At 36.4% G+C, this 27066-nt stretch overlaps 1 protein-coding gene across 1 annotated transcript in view; it reads right to left on the bottom strand.

Moving 5' to 3' along the window:
• Positions 1-27066, bottom strand: part of CNTNAP2 (contactin associated protein 2) — a 1655787-nt gene that overhangs the window by 1032581 nt on the left and 596140 nt on the right. The gene's annotated exons all lie outside the window — the stretch shown is intronic.

Raw genomic sequence — 27066 nt, 5'->3', positions numbered from 1 at the left:
TTGGGGGGGGGGGGGACATTTGATGCATGCAATTGAAATTATTGACCTGATGAGATTTTCTTCTTCAGTATCATGAGTTGAAGTACTTATTTTATTAAAAGATATATAAAATAATTCAGTGATGAGCTGTAAAACAGCTTAAACACAAACAGAACAGAAGTGAACAAACAAAAACCTCTTCAGATTTTTAAATGAGAACTATAAATAAGAATGATAAAATTCATTCTCAAATAATTGTGATCAGTCAAAGATTTAAGTAAGAAAATTTTCCCTCCTACTGTCATGAATAGAAAGTGACATATTTATTTCACAAGTCCTTTATTCATCACCTTATATTTTCATCTTCAATAACAGCTTATAGGAAAACTAGTGGCCCAGTGCATGGATTCATGCACATTGAAAGGAAATTCATTAGAATGTGTCTAATGGAGTGGGACTGGGCAAGACAGGTTGGGCATGCCCTAGAGCCAACCTCCCATTGTCTCTCCCTGGCCAGGTGCACCTGGGGTGGCACCACAGCTTGAAGGGTGTCTGTGGAGTGAGCAGGGTCCCTCCAACAGGTGGGGTCCCTTGGCCTGGCCTGTGGAAATAGGGGTGAAACCAGCTCTCCAACATCCCTTGTGGGGTCCCCGAGTACAAGAAGGCACTCAGTAAAGTTGCTGTTGTACAGTGTGTGGAATGCAAACACAAGTGTGCAGTAAATCAGATTTGAGGCCAACAGTGCCCCAGCAATATCATAACCCACTCCTGAAGGTGGAATCAAATGGCTCAGTGAGGAATCAGGCTCTCTCCTCTCTGGTTCCAGGGTGCATCAACCAAGAATCCACTACAAAGTCACTGCAGCTCTGCAGCCCCTGCATTGAGCATCTTCCCTCTGGTGGTCAGTGTGCATCATACCCACCAGCTGATGGGATGGTTGCTTAGCCTTTTATACATATAGACTAGGAGCCCAGTACACAAATCTGTGTACGGTTGGGGTCCCTTGGCCTGGCTGGCAATTGGGGCCCATCAGGACCATCTCACCCAATCTCTATAGGGGCTAGTCAGAGCAAGCCAGCCAGGGAGAGAGACTGAGGGAGGTTGGCTTTCAGTGCACACTGACCACCTGGTCAGCCGCGGAGAGAGACCACAGGAGGTTGGCCAGCCATGGAAGGTTGGCTGTGGGAGTGCACTGACCTCCAGGAGGCAGCTCCTGCATTGAATGTCTGCCCCCTGGTAGTCATTGTGCATCGTAGCTACCAGACAACTGGTTGCTACCAGTTATAATGATCGCTTAGGTTTTTATATAGATATATAGATGTGACTGACATCTTCCCTACATAGCCTCCTTTGGTGACCTTCAAATGAAAATGAACTCTAACCTCTCTGTGGCTCACATTTATTGTTAAAAACATAACAGATCTATCAGATATTACTACATGTTTTGTGACTTGTTAACACAGAGAAGGAAGCTGTGAATATGGAGAAAAGAACAGAGTCTAAATTCATTAGGGCATGCTAAGCCTTCAGGCAAAAATAATAAAACTATTTTGTGATACAGATTATACCTCAAAAGTAAAGTCCTTAAAAAAGATCATCAGTGGGAATATAAAGTACATCATAGGGAATATAGTCAATAATACTGTAATAACTATGTAGAGTGCCAGGTGGGTATACTGCAAATAACAGAGGGAACACTTTACAGAGTATATAACTATTTAACAATTCTGTTGTACACCTGAAACTTATACAAAATAATTTTGAATGTAACTTGTAATTGATTTTTTTAAATGCAAAAGAAGAGATTGTAAAAAAAGGGGGGGAGTTATTTACAATTTACAGTTTGGGAGATGATAAAGTATAAAAATCAAGAACCAATGTAAACCAAATAAATTCAATTAAGAAATAAATTATCTAGAAAAGAAAAAGCTGAAAAGGTATGCCCTAGCTTGAGACTTTTTCAATCTGCTATGGGGGAGGGGAGAGTGGGAATGTTTTTTAGTTATAAGAATCCATTCCACTCAGATTCTAGTTTTCTTTTAAGAATTTCAGCAGAATGAAAAATAAAATGAAATAGATAACAGCTTTGGGAAGCTAAAAAGCATAAGTTCTCAAATGACTGTGTGCATCAGGACTACCTGGAGGGCTCTTTAAAACAGATTCTAGGCCCCACCTCCAGAGTTCCTGACTTAGTAGGTAAGGCGGGGGGGAGGGGAGGGGCGGGGGGAAGAGGCTAGTAAAACACTTATAGGCTTATGTTTTTATTACCTACATATTACATATTTATATGGAGACAGAAGAATATTTGGTGTTGGGTGGTGGCACATATAATATCCAGGTAATGTATCATAAAATTGTACACTTGAAACCTATATAATCCTATTAACAATATCACTCAATAATTTTTTTTAAAAAAGGAATTATCCTCATCAAAATAAAATTACATGTGTCAGCCCAGCCTGCATGGCTCAGTGGCTGAGCATTGACCTATGAATCAGGAGGTCATGGTTCAATTCCCAGTCAGGGGACATGCCCAGGATGTAGGCTCTATCCCCAGTGTGGGACATGCAGGAGGCAGGGGGCAGCTGATCAATGATTGTCTCTCTCATTGATATTGCTATCTCTTTCTCTCTTTCCTTTCCTCTCTGAAATCAATAAAATATATTTTTAAATATAAAATAAAATTACATGTTTCAAAAAATAAAATATCTTTACTCAAAAATTAAAATCTTCATAAAACTTTCAACTTTCTTTTTTAAAAAAAATATATTTTATTGATTTTTTTACAGAGAGGAAGAGAGAGGAATAGAGAGAAACATCAAAGGGAGAGAATCATCAATCAGCTGCCTCTTGCACACCCCCCACTGGGTATGTGCCTGCAACCAAGGTACATGCCCTTGCCAGGAACCGAACCCAGGACCTTTCAGTCCACAGATCGACGCTCTATCATTGAGCCAAACCGGTTTCGGCAAAACTTTCAACTTTCACCTACTATTGGTAAAAGCTCAAACCTCTTAGCTTGGAATTACCTGATTCCTCTGTGAGGAGGCACTGATTTTGCAGCCTCATCCCTTTCTACACTAACTACTGTCTTTCAGACACCATGCACTCCAGCCAATATGACCAGTAAGGACCTAGGAATTCTGCATTTTCCATGCACACTTAGGAAATGTGCCTCTCCTCATCGGCCTACTCAAAGCTTAGTAAATATTCCAGATTCAAGCTCTCACTCTGTGAAACTTGGCTGATTGTGTTTTGTAGACTCCACTGGCTGTTTTTACTTCTATTACGAGAGGTTACAAACCCCATTATGACCACTATAAAGGAGCTGATAATTTTCCTGAACATGTCAATTGTATACAGCTTCACAATTTAAAATCAATGGAAGGGAGCAAATACATATATCAAAAGGAGGGATATAAAAATTACCAAAAATAATAAAGGGACAACTCTGATGTGAGTGCAAAGCCATTAGCATACTGCCTAGTTTAATGTAGGTTCTCTCTCAACAGCATTGTTTTAATTCCCATTCTCAAGTGAATCACCTTAAAATATTTAAATGTATCCTATCTAGAAAAATAATGTTTGAAGTCTAAAAAAAATCATGCCATAAAAGGAAAGAGTGAATAAGTATTTTATAAGCGAATCATAGAAACCAGAGTTAGGAATGTTACTTAATGTTTAAGGGAGATATTATAAATCAAGTAAAACATGATTTTAGCACTAAAGCTATTTTATTATAATTTGATGTCAATTACAGATATTCCAAAAACACAAATTCAAAATAAAGTGGCACCCTGAGGCTCCAGTAAACTTTTATCACTCAATAGCTAATGTAGCATTTTCCTCAAAAATATTGTATTGATTTTTACTTGTCCTTATTCTGGATCTTGCCATGCTCTTTTTCAATCATTAGACATAAGTGATACACATTGATTATAGAACTGTATCATTATATGTGCTTGGCAAAAAATAAGGAAATCTTAACCTAATAGAAATAGAGGCAAGAGTATTACATTTTCAAAAAGTATTATAGTTACATCTTTTTATTGCTTTGGAAGCACCTGTCAGCAAGAACATCTGCATCTTAATCGTCTATTTAAGGAAATTTAAATCATTCTTATACTGGCAAATGCAACCATATTCCAAATATGTGCATCTCATAAAAGCAAATACATATTCAATGACTCATTAAAATCAAATGTTTAAAAAACCTCTTGATTCAGGACCCAATTCCCATTTTTAAAATAACAATATCTCTTAATGAAAGGATCGTATGCTGTCCTGTATGCAAATATTTACCTCATTTACTAGTGATGCTCACTATAAAAATGCCTTTTAATAGAAGGAAAGAAAACATTACTGCATGTCTCACCACAATTACTTATTCCTCTCTATGAAATACAACATGGCAACATCTTTAATAGTGTCAACAATAAAAATAAAGTTAAAAAAGTGAAGAAAAAGAAAATAATGTGTATTTGAGATGCTTGATAATCACTATATATTACTTACATGATAATTATAATGTTCTTAAAGTCTGTAAACCAAATTGCATTGTTTTTCGTAAACATTAGGACTTGTTGTAGTCTTATTATTCTAAAATAATGCCCAATGGTTTGTTATCTGATTGTCCACTGGGCCCCATGCTTCATAAGGAGAGCAAATGATCACTATAAAGGAAAGTTGTTTGACTATTCAATCACATTTCTTTGATTCTCTGCCTGAAAAGGGCCTTGAAAGCTATTCTTTGTGTAAGATAAAAGTAGTTTCTGAATTCCAAAAGTTCCCTTTAAAACTCAAGGGCTGGACTTGGCCAATTCTGATAAAAAATTTTATTACTCCAAATCTTGGAGGGAAAAAACTTAGGAAAGGAAGAAAGAGATGGTCCTTTCAAATAGGAAGAGAGAAGAAAAACAAATCTATGTCATAAGAAATTGAAGGTGAAGCAATCACAATTTAGAGGAAACCTGAGTCCCTAAGAGGAAAGATTCCCAATTTTCCTGGGTTTCAAGCAGAAGGATGTGGTGGATCAGGGCAACTTTTTAAAACCTTTTAAGAAACCCCACAGCCCTCAAAGGTTGAGGAAGAATTCAAGATTCCCTAGGTAAGGGGTAAGTCCCTCCCTCTGCAAAGAACTTTGGCTATGGCAGGAGACATTTTTTTTTTTTTTTATCACAGTGGGGGAAGAGGGTTACTAGGGGCATCAGGCATCCAGTAGATAGGATCCTGGGATGTTACTAAGCAATCTATAGTTTAGAGCACATGTGTCAAACACAAGGCCCGCGGGCCAAATCCGTCCCGCCAGGCCTTGCAATGTGGCCCGCACCGCGGTGTCATCACTGCACTCCGCTGCGTTTCCATCACAATGACAGTTTATGACTGTTCAGTAAACCATTCAGCCCTCGATTTAGGCTGGATTTTAGATTTTGGCCCCTTCTCTGATTGAGTTCGACACCCCTAGTTTAGAGGATCATTTGATCCAAATTGCCAATAGCATTGATGTTTATAAACACTCTTCTAGACTGGTGTCCTACTTCATTGCCACATTGAATATAGGGCTGTAGCACACACAGACAAAGGGATTTATCTAGATATATAAGCCTGTACTCCATCCAAATGTGACCAGCATGATAAAGTCCATATATTTAGTGTGGCCTGAAAGTCCATAGTCAAGATAAATTATTTCATTCAGTATATGCAGAGTTTTTAATAAATACCTAGCATGGTTCGACCCACTAAGGATATTACACCATATGAACCTGCCACTTTTGGTGGAGAAACCAGAAAAATAGAGTGCAGAGATGGGTCCACTATTTCATGGAAGGTCTTCAGAGTCATTGTCTCTAAAAAGTCCACATGTTGTAGAGATTCAAGGAGAAGAAGCAAGTATACATTTCCTGAGCAGAAATGTGCATGGTGTGTTTGAGGAACATCAAGGAGGCCAGTGTGAAGGATGCAGAGAATGAAAGGAAGGTGGGCTGAAGATCTTGCTTACAAATTAGATCATTAGGGAACTGTTGTATAGTATAAGGAATTCACAATGTTTTAATGAATGACCTGGAGAGCAATGAAGGGTTTTGAGCATTGGTGTGACATGATATAATTCCCATATTTAAATAATCACTGTGACTCCTTCAGGTATTGAGAGGAGAATGGAGAGGAAGACTGGAACCAGACCTGTTCAGACACAGAAGATGTAAGGGAAGTGGTCAGATTTAAGATATTTTTTGATGGGAGGGTTGTATAATATTTGTTGACAGACTGGCTTTTTGACAAGATTCATGTTGAACCCAAAATTTTTTTTGGGAAAAAAAAAGAGGGCAGAGCTCTTATTTGCTGAGATGGGGATGCCATGAACTAATGTTCATATCTCCCTAAATTCCTATGTTGACATCCCAACCACAATGTCATAGTATTAGCAGGTGTGTTTTGGGGGGTGATTAGGACATGAGGGTGGAGCCATCAGGAATAGAATTAGTGCCCTTATAAAAATAGACCACAGAGAGCCTGTTTCTCCTCTCTCTCTATCCCTGACATGTGAGATTACAAATAAAGGAGAGAGTCCTCACTAGCAACTGAACGGTTCAGTACCTTGATTTTCAACTTCACAGCCTAAGCCACCAGGACTGTGATAATCTATTATAGAAGCCTGAGCAGACTGAGACTGAGAGACACTGGGAAAAGGTGGGATTCTGTTCCATTTTGTTTTATTGGAAAGTCAGGAAGTTGTTTATTAACATATTAAAATGGAAAGGCTTTTGCATCCAAATGAAATTATGGAGTTCGTAATTGGCTAATTAAGTATGAAGTTCAAAAGAGTGATCTGGGCTAGAATTATAAATTTATAGAAACAGTGATGGTAATTACAAAGTGCTATCCTAGGGCATTGATTCTCCAACTACCTGTGAGTGGGTGAGTGGGTGGGGAAAGGCAAAAACAACAATAGGGTTTTTATTCAATTACTCAAGGACTGATATTCATATTCAGTCATACTACTTGCAGCCAGTAGATAATCTTCACAATCATCTAAAATGGGCTACGCCCTTGATTGATCAAGGTTACCCATGTTGTAGCAATGTGAAATTGATAACAATATATACAGATCCTGAAGCCCAATTTCTCTACTTAATCTTATTGAGAACAGGTAAAATCTGTTGTGGTCCAGAACTATCAATAGTCTTCATTATGCATGTATTTACTTTTTTTAAAATGTACTTTTATTATTTTAGAGAGGAAGAGATAAGGAGAGGAAGATAGAAACATTAACAATGAGAGGAAATCATTGATCAGCTGCCTCCTGCATTCCCCCTACTAGGGATTGAATACACAACCTGGGTATGTGCCCCAACCAGGAATTGAATCATAACCTCCTGGTTCATAGGTTGACACTGAGCCACACTGGCTCAGTATTTGCTTTTTAATATATAATTGTATTAATATGACTCATCATCTCCATTTTACTGTGTAAAGTGGACATATTCTGAACATTGGAAAATTCTCAAATCACGTGCAAAAATTATATATGTACACATATCTATATACATAAAATCCAAGCAACCAGAACAACTGGAACAACCAGAACGAACAGTTTATAACTAATGCCCACTGCAGCTGGCCGCAGCCTCTCACCCTGGCCGGCCCAGCCCCAGATTGCCCCACCCCCACCCCAATCAGGGATGGGGACTACTGGCAAACCTCCCATGTCCTCTCCCGCAGCCAGTGGGCAGGCTGGCTGGACCCCACTCATGCACAAATTCATGCACTGGACCTCCAGTGAATAAATAAAAGTCTTTAATTTAGCAAATGTCAGCTAGCATTGAACACATTGTAGTATATAAATATTAAAGGGCAATCAATGTTCAAGAAACAGCAGATTAACAAGTTTCAGATTTATGAGAGAAAGTAACTTGAGTTTATTAATTTAGCCAAATAATAGAATTTTTTTAATGCAAAAGAATTGTGGAAAAAGAAGTAAAAATGAATGTGAAATGTACTAGTATATACAAGAAAAAACTCAAAGTGCTCAAAGTGCAACAAATGTATTTCCTCTGAGTCACACATTGCCAAAACTGGAGAATAGATAATATATTTAATTAATTGTTTAAAAACATAATTGTTTTTAGAACCCTGATATTTTCTCAAGCTTCTGATACACTGACACCATCTTTTAGTTTTGAATATTAACTCCCAGTTACGCCTGACATTTCACTTTGGATGTAATACAGTCATCAAATATTTAACTTCATATTTTTTTTTACTGGAAATTCCATTAAGGATTTAGAAGACAGATACAGTTTAGAAAGGGCTTCTCTTTGATTTATCTCCTTTGGCTTTTTAAAAATATATATTTTATTGATTTTGTACAGAGAGGAAGGGAGAGAGATAGAGAGTTAGAAACATCGATGAGAGAGAGTCATCGATCAGCCGCCTCCTGCACACCCCCTACTGGGGATGTGCCCGCAACCAAGGTACATGCCATTGACCGGAATCGAACCCAGGACCTTTCAGTCCACAGGCCGACACTCTATCCACTGAGCCAAACCAGTCCTGGCTAGAAAGTTATTTTTAGATCATATTAAATGTGCATAAAGATGATATATTTTATTTTTAGTAAACATCTGCAAATAATTTTTGCCTATTTTGTTTTCTATGGAAATATAAAATTTCATTGTGCATATGTCTTTTACTCAGCAGTAACTGCTATGGCTTGAGTGAATTAAGCAATAGATAATTATTTTTGCTATTTATATTTGGTGCATAGCTGCTAATTGTACTAAATGGATTTTTCTGATTTTCAGCCTTAGTTTCAGATCTTCAGAAGTAATTTTTTATTCTCCCAAAGTGTTGACAGCATAAGCTAGGAGATAAATCAAATTTATTACTATTATTATTATTACAATTTTAATCAAGACAGCATTTATTGGGTTCTATATTTTCTGAAGGATAGTTTTAGAATGTAAAATAAAACCCTTTATCAAGAGGATAAGGGATTCACTTGTTCCTCAAATAATAAATTACTATTTATTATGCTTCTGCTAGTGACAGGGTAATAATGAGCACTGGGTGAGTAAGACAGTCTAGCTTCCCCAGAGCCTCAGTTCAGGTACAGGAGAGAGCCAATGAGCACAGGAGTGGAATGGAATTCAGGAAGCACTATGTGCTTGAGGAGTAGAATGAACAAATCACCTGAGTCCTGAAGGAGGTTCAGAAAAGCTGACTGCAGTGCTGCGTTTGGAGGGAAACACAGAAGTTAACCAGAATGGATGGGGGATGTATATGAGGAGTGAGGAGTGAACTGGAGATAATGATAGTATCTGGAGAGTAGAAATATAGGCTGGGGACTAACCGGATTTAGTCCTGCCTGCCATTCAAAACACTTTTGAACTTTATGTTTTATCCTAGAGAGAGTTGAAGGGCATAGAGTGTCTTTGAGGTGGATGGGGGTGATGAGTGGAGGGATGGTCTCATAAATCGATTTATCTTTTGGATGCTTCTCTAATGATGAACTGACTTACAGAAAATCAAGACTGGAAGCAGAAGAGTTATTTATGAAATTATTCAATGAATTGGAGTTGGATCGTAACAGGGCTTAAAGATAAAGAATATGACATCTATTCTGCAGGTATTATGATGATAGAATTGATAGGTGACATTACATTACAGGACAATATTGGAGAATATCCCAAGGGCCAGCAAGCTTGACAATACTCTTAGTGAACCTTCTTTTCTTTTTTTTTCTTCTTTTTTTTCAGTTTTGAGGAGCCAGTTAAGAATTACAATAAATAAATAAATAAACAAATAAATAAATAAAATTGAAATTACAGCTTGAATGATCTATTTGTGGAAAATAATGACTAAATACTAAGTGAAAGTATAGTTGATTGCCAATGATTTTTTAGAATTAATTTAAAATAGATTAAAACTATTGTTTTCTTCTAACATCCCCACCCCCAGAAGTTTCTTTTCATGGGACTACTCTAATTGCACACAGAGCAGGTGTTAGGAATTGGTTATGGGTAGTTGATTCTGACAAAATCCCCAGTGCAGCTTTCTGTTCCTACACTAACTGGGTCCTCGAGGTTGGCAGGTGTATCACTGAGATGCAACACACCCACCAGAGGACCTGCCCTATCCCTTAGCTCTTCTGCTTCCTCTTCCCTCAGCCATTCTATCTGGGGCTGGTTGGAGACTCCAGACAGTCACACACACAAAGCAAAACTCTACTGTTAACTATTGCACATTCTCTGCCAAAACCCACACTATGTTTTCAGGAGTTGTTAAGTAGAAATGAAGCCAATTGCTAACATTAAAGCTCAGGTAAAAAATCTGAAACAGGAGCCACAGAGTAAAAGCCCTACAGGAAGAATGAAGGGAGAGGGGTTAAGAATGAACCATGGTGCCTGGCTTATGTGACTGGGTGCTCTATTTCCAAGTTTGCAGTACAGAACTGGACCAGGTTTTGGAATCTGCCTGTAGCATGGTGAGAGGTGAGAATTCACTCTGCTTGGTAGATTGGTTTCATGACCTTGGAGTCAAGTCTGACAAACTCATCCTGCAGGCAACTGGGTATGTGGTTCTGGAGCTGAGTAGAAAGGACTAGTACAGACATGGAATTTGGGAAGAGAGCAATGTGTGGTGGAAGCCATGGGCCTACGTAAAATTATTTGAGAAGAACATGTGGATTAAAAGAGAGTGAATGGACCTTTGGGAAACACCAACATTCTCTAGAAAAGCAGATCCACAAAGGTCTATGAGAAAAGCTGGATAAATGCAGAAGAAATTAATGGAGAAGATGTTTCAGAACCTGGAAATGAAGAAAAATGGCCAGTTCCACTCAAAAGTCAAATAGGTAACTTCCTTAAATATGTCCATTTTATTTCCAGTGAGAAAATGACAGAGAAGTTTGGCAAAAACAGGTTCACTGGCATGCTGGTGGTGGAAGCCAAAAGGTAGAAAAAGCAAGTGACAAGTCTGACCAATCAAGCACTATTTATAATAATAAAAGCATAATATGCTAATTAGATCCACCTCCTCACAGACTAACTTCCAGATGAAGCCAGGGCTGTCAGAGAAACCAGGGTTCTGGATGTCAAAGGGAAGATGGTGTAGGTAGCTGAGGGAAGTAAGGCCTACTCTTGCATGAATTTCATGCATTGGGCTCTACTAATAAAATAAAGTGGAGGCGTTTTAAAATTTAACTGTTGTATGTTGTTTTTGTAGACAAATTCCAAAACAGCTTTCTGATGCTGAAATAAATTATCTCTAATAGTGTGTCAGTAAATGTGGGACTTTCATTTGAGAAAAATAGATTATTTTGGTTATTGCTGCAAAACAAAGTATGCAAAATTTAAAAGCTTCAATTACAACCATTTTATAACTTTTCATGAGTCTGTTGGTCAGGAAATTGGACATGATTTAGCAGATCTGAACATCCAAGACAGTATCACCCTATACTTAGTGCCTTGACACACATGCCTCTAGATAGATAGATAGATAGATAGATAGATAGATAGATAGATAGATATAGATACAGATAATTTTTGACATGCTTCTCATTATAGTCTTTGTTTCATGTGGTCTCTCCCACAGAGTGATCAGATTTCTTATACGGGGCCTCAGGAATCCCCAAAATACAAAGTGGCAGGGCCCAAACACTTGTAAGTTTTAGGACCAGAAAGTGCACAGGGGCCATCTGGGAGAACAGCTACCACAAAGATGGAAAAAAGAGTTTGATATCTGGTATTTACTTAGTGCAGCTTGGAAATACAATGGGGTAGTTTATATAATGAATCTGATCATTTAAAATAAGCACACACATACAAGCATCCTCCTTCCACCCCTACACATCAGAGGTTTCATTTCCTTAGGCAATAGAGTTTATTTTTAAAATAACTACTTTGTTTTTAAAACAAAGCTATCCCAGGAGCACCAGTGATTTAAAATAAAGTGCTTGAAACTCTTAATTAACTAGGAAAAGCAAATACACTGAAAATTGCTCATCTTGAGAATTGCGTTTAATACACATATGCTTAGATCCTATTCCTGAGTGAATTCCTTGCTCTGTATTTTTATATCTACTAAGAAACAAATAAATATTGATAAAATATTTTAAATTGAACCTTTTGGATAATTTATGTCACAGTGGATAGTGTGTATTTTTATCCCAGAAGTCTCAAAAACCTTATGTATTTATAATAAAATATAGAAGATGATTATTTCTGAATCAGCAATGTTACATATAGTTTATAGTTAATTTCACATCTTGAGTTTTAAATGATCTTTCAAAAAGAGTCCTAGGGTTCCATGTGTCTTATTATGTGATTAAATTTAAGAACCATTACTTAAGAGCAGTTCTAACTCATTTCTGGAATGCTAATGAAATTTACACACTGCAGATCATTTGTAATTGACATTTACTAAGTTGTGCTCCTAGATATTAACATATATATCTTTCTCAAATAAAATTATGAGGGGGGAAATTGAGTCATGCTCCAAAAGTTTTCCTTCTCTAATTTCCTGGGAAACATATAAAATACTTAAAACATACTAAATAAACCCTGGCTGGTATTGCTCAGTTGAATGAGAATTCAGTCAATGCACCAAAAGTTCCCTGGTCTGACTCCTTGTCAGAGCCCATGTTAGGGTTGTGGGCTGGATCTAAGTAGGGGATAAGCAGGAAGCAGTCAATCTCTGCTGTTTCTTACTCACATCAATGTTTCTTTCTCTCTCTCTCTCTCGCTCTCTCTCTCGCTCTCACTCTCGCTCTCGCTCTTGCTCTCTCTCTCCCCCCCTTCTTTCTCTGCAAAAAATCAATAAAAACATATTTTTGAAAACCCAACATACTTAACTTACACAACTATATCTCTTAGAGACTTGAAATTTCCCTATGGTTAACTAATTCCATGGGAGCGTGGGTGGAGCTATTGACATTTTCAGATACTGCTTTAGTAGAATAAGATCTGTAAGAGATGGTCATCACTAACATGTACTAAGAAAAATCTGTTAGGGCAAACTTTATCTCTTCAATGTTTCCAGAGCAGACATGTTTCCTAAAGGACAAGAAAAAATAAAATATGTCATGTGTGCCCAGATAGAAAGCAATGTATGAGATCCAGTTTCTTCACAGAAGCTTTTCATTGGATTCTGCCACAGATATCTTAGACTGGTTGTTCTCAATCTTCATAAACCACACATGGAATTATTTGGCCCAATGTTTCAAAATATTTTTAATTAACTATCAGTATCTTAAAATTGGGAGTTTGTACACTCTAATTCTGATAACAGGAATCTCTGAAACACCAGCACATTAGAAAATGCTGGGTTCCAGTTTTATAAAGGCCTACCTCATTTCACTGCCTCCACTGCCTTCTGCTGTGCATTGCCATTTGATTTTGAAACCCTCTACTTAAACAATAAGAAGTGCCAGTAAAATTATCTGAACTTGAAAATAGATTATTGCACTAGCTCAGTGCAATGTTGGGATTTCTTATCTGTTTGCTAGGTCATGTTATACTTCTGTGAGGGCTGGGATTAAAAGACTCAAATGCTTTCGCCTGATAGAGATGTTCTCATAAATTGAGTTACTTATGTTGAATATGAAACCAATTTCTGTCCTGTGGAACAGATAAGATGAAAGTATGGTTTATTTCTCTGTTACATATTGCACAGCTTTTTTTAAAACTTTTTTTTTTTTTTTAGTAATTTTGATAATCCTTTACTCACTTTTTAAAAAATATATTTTATTGATTTTTTACAGAGAGGAGGAGAGAGGGATAAAGAGTTAGAAACATCGATGAAAGAGAATCATCGATTAGCTGCCTCTTGCACACCCCCTACTGGGATGTGCCCACAACTGTGGTATTACATGCCCTTAACCAGAATCGAATCTAGGACCTTTCAGTCCACAGGCTGACACTCTATCCATTGAGCAAAACCAATTTCGGCCATATTGCACAGCTTTATGTCTCAGCCCAAAATATTATTTTGATATACATTTTTAAATATCATCTATATACTTAATTCCTTACATGCATCTTAGCCCAGTTTTAATATCTTAAAAGTCCACACATTAGTTCATAAACAAAATCTTTGACTAGTGTTTATTTTTATTTGTCTAGAATTCATAATTATATCATATTAAAATTATAGTTTAGCAGAAGAAATGAAGCCAGACTTCATAATGAGAGATGTTTAAGTGTCATCCAGGAAAAAGAGAGAAGCAGGAAGACATTCCTTCAAGAGCAAGAAGCAGGCATTGCCTGAAAGAAGGTGTGTAGGTGAAGGATGAGTGGCAGGGAGAGTAACTGAGTGTTTCATATACTGTAATTACAGAAAACCAAAGACTGAAAGATGAAGTTATTTATGTTGGAGATATAAATTAATCAGTCTGGCTTATAAGGTGATTCTATACCCTATTCCCTAATTCTGAAACTCATTTTGTTTCTTAAATATTACGTTGTCTATATTTATGGCATCTCATATCACAATTTAGCCCAATAAATTACCTTAGGCTGGATGGGGAAAACTCAGTTCTTGAAGGAAGAAACCAATCATCCAAGGTCTTACTTTAATTCCTAATAGATACCCAGATCTCCCGCAGAGGTGAAAATGCAATATATTTTATGATAAATTCTCCACAGAGATTATGCTACATAGGTATAACCACTAAAGTGGAAATGGGAAGTTATTCTGCCAGTCCTTGCTATTCTAAAGAGTTTTAACCATGTCCTTTGGAACCAGGAGATAGTTAATGTTTGAAATACAAACAGTTGGATGGCATTGCATGGCGTTTTGCTTTTCAAAAAAAGTGAAGCTATGCCTCTAAACAAGTATATGTCTATCATGCTGCTGTACTCATCTAAGAGCTATCTTTCATCTGGTAATACTATATTTTATTTTTTATATATATTTTATTGATTTTTTACAGAGAGGAAGAGAGAGGGATAGAGAGTCAGAAACATCAATGAGAGATACATTGATCAGCTGTCTCCTGCACACCCCCCTCTGGGGATGTGCCTGCAACCAAGGTACATGCCCTTGACTGGAATTGAACCCGGGACCCCTCAGTCCGCAGGCCGACGCTCTATCCACTGAGCCAAACCGGTTTCGGCTGGTAATATTTTATATATTCCCAAATGGCTCTAAATTCATGTATATCAAATAATGTTAAGCTTGTGCTTTTAAGAAATCACAGATAAAAATAACTTAGTTATGAGGCTTTATTGTACTCTTGCATCCTTTCTCATTATTTATACCTTTAAATTATAGGTGAAACTTAGTAAAAGTCAATCAAAATGGTTTTAATTTATAAGACTTCACAATATAAAAATAAATGACTTAAAACAAAGAAAAATAAAAGTTTTATTAATTATAAATTTCTTGAGGACATTATGAAATGTTAGATTTAGAGCCATCTCTTCTTTCATTACAGTACAAGAAGTAGTACAGTACAAGAGGAAAAAGCTGTTCCCTATAGATATAATTGCAATACACAATATATATCATAGAAATCGTTATAGTAGTTTCAAATACCTAGGATCATACAATAACCTAAGCAAGGAGTTATTGCACACAAGGCCAGCATTGGTGTTGACAATTCCTGTAGTGCTTTCAAAGATTTCTTTAGATCTCCAACCACTCAATTATTAAATATTCTCAAGTCAAGGTCAGCCTTTAGTAAACATGATTCATTTATATTTATTGAGCACCAATTAGATGGTAGCTGATGGTAATATAAAGATAATTTACAAAAATAATAGTCTTCTTCAGAGAAAGGTAAATTCAGTATAAAAAACATTTTGCTATCTGCTCTTACAGAGGTATATACTGTATAAGGTAAGAAAGAAAAAGCCAAGTAAAAAGCCAAACTAACACTGTAAATGAGATGTACATAAACTTGCAGAAACTGTTCAAAGTTGTCACTTTAAATTGAATATTTTTCATGGTAAACTACAGGGGTACCAGTATTACAAGTCTAGGAACTTGTATGTCCAAAAAAGAAGAAAGCATGAGAAAACAACTAGTTAAAAGAACAACATAAAACCAACCAAACATAAAGTTAAAAATTGCTAAGGCCAAGGGTGCAAGATGGATTAGGAACAGAAGATTAATTTAGAAATATAAATGGAGACAGATATTTGAAGGCTATTGATTCCCATATAAAGCAATTTGGCCTTTATTTTGTTGACTGACCTGGGTTAAGGAACAGTTGCTCAGAACAGTAAAATATCCCAAAGGCATTAATGTGTCACTGGAAACTTAGAAGACAGAAAAAAATATTGTTTACTTTATGTCCTTTCCAGGTAAACTGTAAATTGTTTGGAAGAAATGGTTCAAAATTTGTTATGTATGGGAATACGAAGTCACCAGAGGGTTGTGATTGTATGACAATAGCTGGCTAACATACTAGTGGCCCTTTTACAGTTTTTATAGACTGTAATACCCACCGTCTCTAAATAAACAATCAGAAAATATTTCAAGAACATAGTTTAAAGGATAGACCAAATGCTAAATTCTTCAAAGTGTGCACAAAGTTTGTTAGTATCTGTTTTTCTAAACATGGAAGCAGTCAGCTTTGACATCTTTCAAGGTACATCTTACTTCAAGGATTCTTCCTCTAACATTAGCCATTTGTAAATTGATGGGAGTTTAGTGTCTTAATCTTCAACTAATAGACACACAAATAATTAGAAATGTAGGATGACAGAAAAAAAAATTAAATTCCTTGAAGACAATACTAAAGAGACAGGCAGTATAATGGGTTATGTTGGCTGCCTATCCAGTCTTCACATGTTTAGCCATCGTTCACCAAACTTCTTACCAGACAGGAAGACAGGCACATAGGCAGCCATCTACTCTGCCTATTTAGAAAGTTTTCCTTAACCTGTACACTCTTCAGCTTTAGGAGAAAGGACATTTGTTTCCCCTTTGAAATTACACACATGCGCACACACACACATCACTGCATTTCCGATTCTCTTTCTTCAGCATTATACATTATACATGTTCTCCGGAAGTGATCTCTCAATCAAAGCTATAAAATCCAAAGCCCAAAATTTAATAAACTCAAAAAATTGTATAAGGATGTCTTGTGCATCATAATTAAACAACATGTAAAGTACTCATTACTTACCAGTCTTAGGCAGAAAGGAAAAAGGATGCAAAATACCATATCTTTCTCCCAGCACAGAAATAGATAATGCAATAAAGAAGATATGAAGCAAATGCCTTTATGTTAACTAAATACATACCAGACCACATAATACCTATGTATAAAATATTTTATGTGTAGTACATGTATTTTCCCTACCAATTTCAGACACTATGATCTACCATAGCATTTCATATATATATATATATATATATATATATATATATATATATAAATGATATATTCATAAAAAGCTCAGATTTGTTTCTGTATATATTTGATTAAAATTTCAAAGTCTGAGTCTTCAAGAAACTTACATTCTGTACTATATACTTGGAATAGTTTATAAAGAGTCTTATTTGCTCAAGTTGTATAATCCTATGTAATAAAAGAATAACATGCAAATTAACTGTCACTCCATCACAAGGATGGTGATGCCCATAGCCACAAGATGGTGGTGCCCAGTCCTCTCAACCCTGTCCCCTGTCTCCCAGTCCTGGGAGGCAGCCACTGACAGTGGGCAGCGTGAGTGGCCTGGGGGAAAGCTTGCTTTGTCACCACAGTGACTAGGCAAGCATTCCACCCCAGCTGTGGAGGGTCTCTGGGCAGCAGGCATGGAGCGCCCTCTGGCCAGGCCAGGGTATAAAATGCTTGTGTTGTTGCCCCAGCAATGAGGCAAACATTCCATGCCCAGCTGCAGATGGGCCTCTGGGCCATGGAGAGCCTCTGGGCAGTAGGCACAGAGTGGCCAGGCCCTGCAGAGAGCTACTGGCACATGGATTCATGCTCAGGGCTACTAGTTTACATATAAAAAGTTAAGTCACTAAAAGAATTATATAATTTCTAGTTCACTGTCTAGCAAGAACTTTGGTGAATGATGGCTAAATGTTTGAAGACTGGGTAGGTAGCCACCATAAGCTATTTTACTTCTTCATGTTTCATCTCTTGAGATAAAATATCCTGGTGAATTAAAGTTGACCACATATTCTTTGACACTCTTCCCACTAAGAAGTAGAGTCTATGTCTTTAACTCTAGAAGCTTGGTGGACCCTGCTTCGACGAATAGAATTGTAGGGATGTGGCAGTGTGAACTAGGCAAGAGGGAGGAAGATCAATGGAGAGTCACACACACATAAAGAGGAACCAAGGCCTCAGCTCAGCTCTCATGACAGCAGCATCGAGTTGCTCACCATGTGAAGAGACCATTTGGAAAAGTCTCCTTCATTCCAGTATGAGCTGATTCCACATGAGCCATTTTCCACTAACGTGCCAAAATTTTAAATTCATGAACAAATTAATATTATTCTTGTTTCAAGCTACTAAGTTTGTTGTTGTTGTAGGTTTTTTTGTTTGTTTGTTTTGTTTAGTTTTTAGTTTTTTATTTGTTGGTTTTTTTTGTGGTGGCTCATTATGCAGCAATAGATAACTGGGAATCATATATTTGTTAAAAACATCAATAGACGAATAGATATAAAAATGGGATTCGGATATATATGAAGTTTGTGTAAAATTATATCACAAACATTATAGGCAATAAAAAAGTATTGATACTTAGGAAGAAAATGAGTTCTTTTGTCAACTTCACAGATAAGGTGTGGTTTCTTGGAGTGTTAGGTTGACAAGGATTGTAATGACAGCTGTTTCAGTGGGAATCCTGATTCTGATTGATTAGCACTATGGATTTATCATTAACAGCATTTAACCATTTGTCCATTTGGGGTACTATCAAATTTAAGATAGGAGATGCTCCATGATGTCATTTTACTATAATAAAAATCCAACAGAAAAATAAAACAATATTAAAATTAATTCAGACAATTTCCTTACCAAAACAACATACATAATTGATATTTCAGCTATGCAGAAATTTTGTGAAATCTAACTTCTTAATTATTTCTGACTTTTTCCCTCACTGAATACATTATACATTTTCAGCTAATGTCTTGGGTACAACATTGTACAAATCTGTCTTTTAATTCTAGGACTCATATCAATTAATGATGTCTGATCTGAGTTAAACACACTATTGTTAGGGCCATTGGTATATGAGTAAGGTCTCCCAGGGTAGAAACAAAGTCATTATCATTTACAAAATGTTTAAAAAGAAAGTCTCCATTTACTTATATAAGAACTAATGTCAATATTGAGATTCACTTCTCTTGGCTGGATTTATTTAAGTTTTCTTTTTAATACTTTTGTTATCTCACATGTATCAGAATTCCAATTGAGAGTTATACCTGCCTGATTACCAAAGATGCAAAATGAAGTATAGCTCATTAAATGAGGTTTGATAGATAAGTATATTTCTAAACATGGAAGCTATTGGTGACATAGATGACACAAGCAGTAGTTGACAGAAAACACAAGGATCCAACTCTGTGCTAAAAAGAGAGGGCTAGAAACCAAGGTGAGCATCTGGCCTGAAATCTGTGTGTGTGTGTGTGTGTGTGTGTGTGTGTGTGTGTGTGTGTGTGTTTTGCTGTGAAAAATCACTCAATTACTCCATGTGTCTTCTCATTTGACAAACCAGGACAATGATTCCATATTTAACACACTATTTTTTAAGAGGCTGAAATAAAACCATGTGCAAAATAAAATACTTGAGAGATCTGAGGGCATCCTCTGGATGTGCATTGGTAGAAGACAAAAACAAGGCCCTCTCTTGTCCCAAATCCTTTTTGGAGATGAAGAAATGCAGGACACAGGTGGCTTTATCATTTTTGTTTCCAATGAAAGTTGGAACTTTGGAAGATAAAGGATGCCATGGGGTATGAATATCTGGCTAAATTGCTGGCTGGCAGCGCTTTAATGAGATTTTGCTTTTTATCCCTGTGTAAAACCCAGAGTGATAGGTGCTTGGCTAGGGTATCTGAGAGCTTCTAATGAGGAGCAGAAAGAAAATGTCTGCCTGGAGACATGCCAGTTTCATCAATATGACTCATATCTAAATTAGAATCAGAGGGAAAAAAGTCCCAGATAAAATTATACAACCAGATACCAAGAAGGATATGGGGAATGATGTAAAGTATAATCAATATAGGCATGACCAGTAATTTATATGATAATATAACCAGAAAGGGCTTCAGAAAAACTTCCTATGGTCTCTGTTGCCTATGTACTAAGACTATGTGGTAAAGAACAAAGTAGTATTCTGATTTTAATAAAAAGGATATAAACATAGTAATCAAGACTCAGTATTTGGGATTCAACTAGAAAATTATATTGGAAACATACAATTCATTTAAGAAGAGGATGATATTCAGAATGAAATAGTTGAGTACAAGTAACTTTTGTATAAATGAAAAAGATGGGAACATAAATTCACTTGAAAAGTGAGAAATTACAAACTGCTAGAGCATTGGATTAAAAACTAAAAAAGAAATATTTATGGGTCAGACACTCTCCATATTTTTTCATATCCTCCCTACCCTGGCAGGAATTAATTCTTATTGCATAAAGGAGTGCACATGTGTGAATAGTTATAGATCTACCTCAAATACTTATGGTACTGATTTTTCGTCTTTTTTTTTAATTAAACATCAACAAAAAACAGGAGAGTTAGGAGGGCTGATTTGGGCAGATCTGAATGTGAGTCAGCTGTAAAAAATATTTCTAATTTTCTTAAAAGTGGAAAGTGGGCAGAAAAAGAATGACTCTTAAAGTAAGAAAAATTCTAAAAAGTTAATAAATTAGTGCCAAAAACTATATGAGACTAACAAGCCAACCCTCTTTTGGCTTCTGGCTTTATAGTCTTTAAAATCAATTTGGATGTTAGGATTTAGGCGTGCATTGAGATATAAAGTTTTTATAAAGGAGACCAGAGGAAGATTGGGCTACATTTACAAAAACTTGATTTAGAGCGGTTTATACCTGAATGCATGTTTTCTTGAAATCTAGGAAGCACAAAGAAAACACAGACACATACAACGAAAGCATAATAGAGTACATTTCAGACTTGAGTGGAACTAGCACAAGTATTACTGAAATGCTTAGCTTACAATTAATGTTGAAAAAAATCTCTTCAGAGATATGTCAGTTATAACACTAATAGAGCTGAGACTAAGACAGAGATTTCAACTGGTGTGAATCAAGAATTTTAAACATGCAATACTTGACTACTTAGTCAGGGATACTAAGATTGTCAGATTAAAAAAAAATGACAACAGCCAACACAACAATAGCCATATAATGTGAATTAATCAAAATTATATCTAAGTTTTGTCAGATCAGCAAAAAATATACTTTTTGGTGTGCCAAAGAGTTTTGATAGAAGCTAAAGAGTTTTGTTGGAAAGATTAAGAATACAATAAACCTAGTCAACACCCCACCCACCCCAAAAAAATATATATATACACAGGTAAAAATGTCATTAGTATTTAAGAATAAAACTATGATTTCATTTTATTTACATTATTTCTGCTTCCTCTAAAAATCCTATTTCCCCAAGTAATCACAAAACCATTCAGCACTTAACTATACTAAATATAGAAAATGGATTTAATCTGGTTTACAGTTTTTAGAATGATAATAATTAATACACTTTTCATTTGAGAAGCACCCTTTCATATACCAAGTACTTTACTCTCTGCTTCCTTTTCCTCTCTCCTGTTGCTTGCTGAAGTCTGCTCATCCTTTGTCTGCCCTAGGGCTTTCTCCTGAAGTCCTAAGTGGCACTCCACTTATGCTCCATTCTCTCCTATCCCTACCAAGTATAGGCATGCAGAAATTTTATTTCCTTTAATCTGACCTTTTATTTATTTTTTCTCCTTTGACTCAAAGTGGCCTCATCTAGCACCCTGATTCACCCACCCCCTCTCTCTCTCTCATGTCTACTCCTTTAATCATTAAGGCCCCAGGAAAATGAGGTTCTGGTAAACATTAAACAAACTTAGAAACAAAATCTTCGTGGTGTTTTTTGTTTGTTTATTTGTTTTTTGTTTTGTGTTTTGTTTTGTTTTTTTACTGTAGACAGAGTTTTCAATCAAACTAAAGGTAACATCTTAGTCTCAGTTGTGTTTCAATTCAGCTCCTGACCCAGGAAAGCAGAGTGAACCAGACAAAATGCCATCAGGATCAGATGCAATGATCAACTACCCTGTGCCCAAGTACCAACCCATCAGTAAAGGTTTAAATCCTGACCACAACCAAACTTGATCAGTTACCATGTTTAATGATTTTTTCCTACCTAGAAGCCCCTGGCGAGCCAGGTCTTGAGCACTAGATTATTGAGACTCTACAAATGGCACCATTTCCTCAAATAATAAACCCTTACTTTCTTGGCTGCAAACGCTTGTTTGTGTCTTACTGCACAGGCAAACAGACTCTGTTAGTCCAATAATAGATGCAATGTCTGTATTCATCCCCTGAGTATAAACTCCATGAGTATGGGACTGAACTTATCTCAAGGGACATACACTGTATTGTCCACACCTAGAATAGTGTCTGCCCTCAGCTGTGCTCAATAATAGTGAAGGAATTTAAATGTCTCCCTGAATTCTCAGGTCTGCACACTGAGGCTTACAGATACCTTGGAAGATAAGGCACTTTGACAACACCACACAGACAATACATAACATCTTTCCACCCTCCCATTGCTCCTGGTCAGGCTTCTTTTCCCTTCCATTTCAGCTGCAAATAAATGCTGCATGAAAGGGAATATTTATTTTTTTCTATTTCAAATAGATACATATAGTACAAGGACAGAACTAAAGTAGTTCATTGTCCTTGTTATGATTGGCCTTTATAAATCCATTGTTGGTAACATGATGCAATCCAAAATTTAAATATTGTCAGTTGCAGGATAGGTACTCAGAAGATTTTCACTCCTTAATGATTGGATTTTTGGTTCCTTTCCCTGGCTCTCTACTCCTCTCTCTTTCTGACTCATTCATTCTCAACAGAAGCAGCCAGAATGATCTTTTAAAATACAAATCAGATGCCACTCCCTTGTTTACAATTCTCTAATGATTTCCAAATTCTCTTGGACTTTATGCAAATTCCTATTTATGGCTAAATAAAGCCTTCTGTGAACTAGCTGCTGAATTCCACTCCAAATCCCTCCCGGCCACTCTCTCCTTCACTTCCAACACTCAGCCAAATGCATCCTTTCCTAGGCCTGAATCACACAAGCCTTTCTCTGGAAATTACTCTCCTATTCCCTGGCCTGACACAAATAGGATTTCACCTCCTCAAGGAACACGTCCTTGAACCTCCCATCTAACTGGGTCTTGCTGCACATTTATATCACTCTCCAGATTATGATCTGTAAATGCATGCGTGTGTGTGTGTGTGTGTGTGTGTGTGTGTGTGTGAGAGAGAGAGAGAGAGAGAGAGAGAGAGAGAGCGAGAGAGAGAGAGAGAGAGAGTATGCATGAACACTTATTACACCTATTCAGGTAATACTAGAGGACCAATGCACGAATATTCATGCAAGAATGGGCCTTTCCTTCCCCTGGCTGCTGGCACTGCCTTAGCTCCAGCCTTGAGCCACCTTTTCACCTTCCCACACTGCCCAGAGCCCTGGAGAGGCTGGAGCTGTGCAGAACACCTCTTCGCCATGGCAATGACCCAAGCTTCCCACCCTGCCCCATCTGCTTGGTGCCTGCTTATGCAAATTAACCAGTCATCTTTGCTGGATTAATTTGCATACTCCTGATTGGCTGATGGACTTTGTGAAGATACAGTCAATTTGCATCTTACTCTTTTTATTAGTGTAGATTACCTAGTTAAATGTGAGCTCTCAGGGAAAATCCTGATCAGTCTTGATGACTGCTCTGTGTTTCTTCACTATTGTGCTATATCCTTTGTTCAAGGCTTATCAAATAGGTAATCAAAAAATCATTGTAGAATGGGTAAATGCAAAAATAAAAAATGTGTCTTACTAGTTACTACTTTATTTGCCTTCAAGGCTTGTCATCTATTCATTTCTGCTAACTTGGCTGACCCTGAAAAAAATCCAGTATTGTTTTCTATCCACACACAGTCATTATCAGCATGATCTATAGGTCATTTGCAAATCTGCTGTCTGAAAATGTCAAATGTGGGTCAATTTTTTCCTCTATCAGATGTATTTTCAATGCCTCAAGAAACTTCTGGAAATAAGTAAATTGTTAAAAAAAAATGATTACTTTCTATGTATATGAATGAATTGCCTAAGGTGTAAATTAAAAAAAAAAAAAAAAAAAAAGCCAAAACCGGTTTGGCTCAATGGATAGAGCGTCGGCCTGCGGACTCAAGGGTCCTGGGTTCGATTCCGGTCAAGGGCATGTACCTGGGTTGCAGGCGCATCCCCAGTAGGGAGTGTGCAAAAGGCAGCTGATCAATGTTACTCTCTCATTGATGTTTCTAACTTTCTATCCCTCTCCCTTCCTCTCTGTTAAAAAAAAAAAAAATCAATAAAAAAAAATAATAATAATAAATAAATAAATAAAACTTTTACAGCTGAATTGATGTAAAGATTAAATGACATAAGAATTAAATGTAAGAATTAAACCAGGGGATAATTATTTATCTCTTGACTACCTCTTGGTTGTACCTCTTCAATTATTTTTACAATCTTGTCTTTTTACCTCCAATGCAATATTGCATTGCTTTTCATAACTTCAATCAATTTATTAAAAAAAAAAGCTGAGAATTTACTCTAAGTAAAGCTTTAAGCATAATCTATAAAGTCTTGAGGTAAAGAGCTCCAGGTTTCATATTCTTTCAAATGACTATTCAAATTTTGAGTTTTCACTACTCCAATACATGTGGTGCTGATGAACTACACATGTTTAAAATTTAGTTCTCTTTTCTTATATTCTTATTCTTGAGGTACAAATCTATAACTTGTATAATATTTAATTTGTAATCTATCATTTTTTCTTTGTGAGAATTATCAAGTTATGCTTAAAATGATGTATTCTTTAGCTTTATGTCATAGGAAGACAGATTAATATTTTAAATAATGTTACTTTTCTTATATCATGAATTTAGTTTGTACTAATATTGATATATTAAGTTTCTTTCAGCACTAATGGGTGTGGCTCAGTTAGTAGGAGTGTAGTCAGTGCACCAGAAAGGTGATGATTTGGTACCTGGTCAGGTTGCCGGTTTTATCCCTGGACTGGATACTCCTGATTGATGTTTCTCTGTCACATCAATGTTTCTCTCACTCTTTCCCCCTTCTTTTAATATCAATTTTAAAAAAGCTTATTTCACAAGTCATTTCTATAAAGGCTTCATGTATTTTACCTTTTTGATGTACCTATTACATGCTAATTAGCCATACAAAATTTTGACTCATACATATTACCATAAACAGTGATTTTGCAATCTAAAATTATTTTCTTTCTCCTGCTTATTGCTATTACTTTTTTGTTTGTTTGTTTTGAAAATGCTACTCATTTATTGAGCAGCCACTCTTCCAGGTAGCATTTGCACCTTGCTTTTACAAATAGACATGGAGAAGTAAATTCACATAGCCTGGGTTTTGACAAAACCAGTACTATTTTACTGGGTTTCCCTATAGCAAGTACATAAGTTCTATAAGTTCAGTTACTTAAACTCTAGTATCCTGTGACTAGAATTAGAATTCTTTTATATGATGTAGATCTACTAGATGAAAGTTTAAGACCAAAAGACTTGGCTCAAAATTCTGGAAGGATTTTTGTTTCAAAGAGTCCCTTGGACTCTAGTCAGTTCTAATAATTACTTGGCTAATAATAAAAATAATTTTTGTAAACATCTCTTGAAAATTAAATTTGCTCACTTCATAGATTCAACAGATTTAGAAATATCATTCAAATGCTGCTGGTTTATTATGCAAACACAAGACCAGAATTCTGCAAACACATCTCTGGAACATTTCTGAAGTTATTAAGGCCTTGTGAATCCACGGATAATATTTCATCTCCCAAATCCTTTTAGGCATCATATTGAAATAAAATAAACCAAACCTAAGCCTTCTGTGGACACTGAGATTTAAAAAAAAAAAAAAAAAGACAAAATATATTTCTCCTTCTACTGTTATATAATAGGAAAACCAAGGATGACAAAGATGTTTTTACTTGTACATCTACTTGTCAAAATTATATTAGAAAATACATTCCGTAAGCCTCCTGGTTGGAATAAAAATGAAGAAAACACAGCATAGTCAAAGGTTTGTCTATATTTGCTACCTGTGTTTGAACTCCATCTCCACTGTCAAGTACATGTTTCAGCTCAGGTAAGTTATTTAACATCTTTGCACCTCAATCATCATATCTAGGAAATGGAATTACTACTTACATCTTTGCACCTCAATCATCATATCTAGGAAATGGAATTACTACTTTCACAGAATATATGAAAATTAAATGAGCTAATTTCTCTTAAGACACTTATAAGAATGCCTGTAAGCATAGGTAATAACAAATGCTGTACATTTTTATTATTACTATCACAATATTGGTAGAAATTATCAGAGAACTCATAAATAAACAAAAATAAAAAATGGATATAACATTTTCTCTCTACAATTTATGAAGTAGTAGTGGCTCAATGCATCAAATTCGTGTATGAGTAAGGTCCCTAGGCCTGGCTGATGATCAGAGATGATCTGTGGGTGACTGGCAGGGAAATGGAGAGGGGGGCACCTGCTGGCACCCACCTTGACTGGGCTAGGGCCTGTGGGCTGGGAGCAGCTTCTGCATTGAACATCTACCCCCTGGTGGTCAGTGCATATTATGGCAACTGGTTATTCCACCTGTAGTTTAACTTTTTGGTCGATTTGCATATTAGGCTTTTATTATGTAGGATGATATTAAAAACTAACTTGAAAAATGTTCATCAATGTAAAACATTACAGTTGGCAATATTTTATATAAAGTGATATACTTTTCCTTGCCTAGTGGTTTAGTTGGTTAGAATACCCTCCCTTCATCAAAAGTTTGTGGGTTCCATTCCCAATCAGGACA

Source organism: Pipistrellus kuhlii, unplaced genomic scaffold (genome assembly GCF_014108245.1).
Source record: "Pipistrellus kuhlii isolate mPipKuh1 unplaced genomic scaffold, mPipKuh1.p scaffold_m20_p_10, whole genome shotgun sequence".
NCBI lineage: Eukaryota > Metazoa > Chordata > Mammalia > Chiroptera > Vespertilionidae > Pipistrellus > Pipistrellus kuhlii.
Note: the sequence above shows the minus strand (reverse complement) of the source record. Positions and strands in the feature narration are given on the sequence as shown.